This window comes from Electrophorus electricus, chromosome 14 (genome assembly GCF_041902795.1).
Source record: "Electrophorus electricus isolate QZ-2024a chromosome 14, ASM4190279v1, whole genome shotgun sequence".
In the NCBI taxonomy this organism is placed as follows: Eukaryota; Metazoa; Chordata; class Actinopteri; order Gymnotiformes; family Gymnotidae; genus Electrophorus; species Electrophorus electricus.
This window is the reverse complement of record NC_137510.1, coordinates 1,914,416-1,915,000: the sequence shown is the minus strand read 5'-3', so window position 1 is coordinate 1,915,000 and position 585 is coordinate 1,914,416.

Here is a 585-nt window from a genome sequence, read left to right as displayed (position 1 = left end):
ATATTTCTGAGATTTGGCAAAATTTACTGTGTGTGTGTGTGTGTGTGTGTGTGTGTGTGTGTGTGTGTGTGTGTGTGTGTGTGTACACAGGCTCATTAAGGCAAATATCTCATCAGCCAATCACATGGCATGTAGACACAGACAAGATGACCTGCTGAAGTTCAAACTGAGCATCAGAATGGAGAAGAAATGTGATTTAAGTGAACGTTGGATGGTTGTTGGTGTTAGACATGCTGGTCTGAGTATTTCAGAAACTGCTAATCTACTGAGATTTTCACACACAACCATCTCAAGGGTTTACAGAGAATGTTCTGAAAAAGAGAAACTATCCATTGAGCAGCAGATCTCTGGGTGAAAACATCTTGTTGATGCCAGAGGTCAGAGGACAATGACCAGACTGGTTTGAGCTGATAGAAAGGCAACTCAAATAACCGCTCGTTACAACCGAGGTATGCAGAAGAACATCTCTGATCACAAACACGTCAGACTGTGAAGCACGCGGGCTACAGCAGCAGAAGACCACACCGGGTGACACTCCTGTCAGCTACGGATAGACGACTGAGGCTACAGTTCACAAAATTGGAC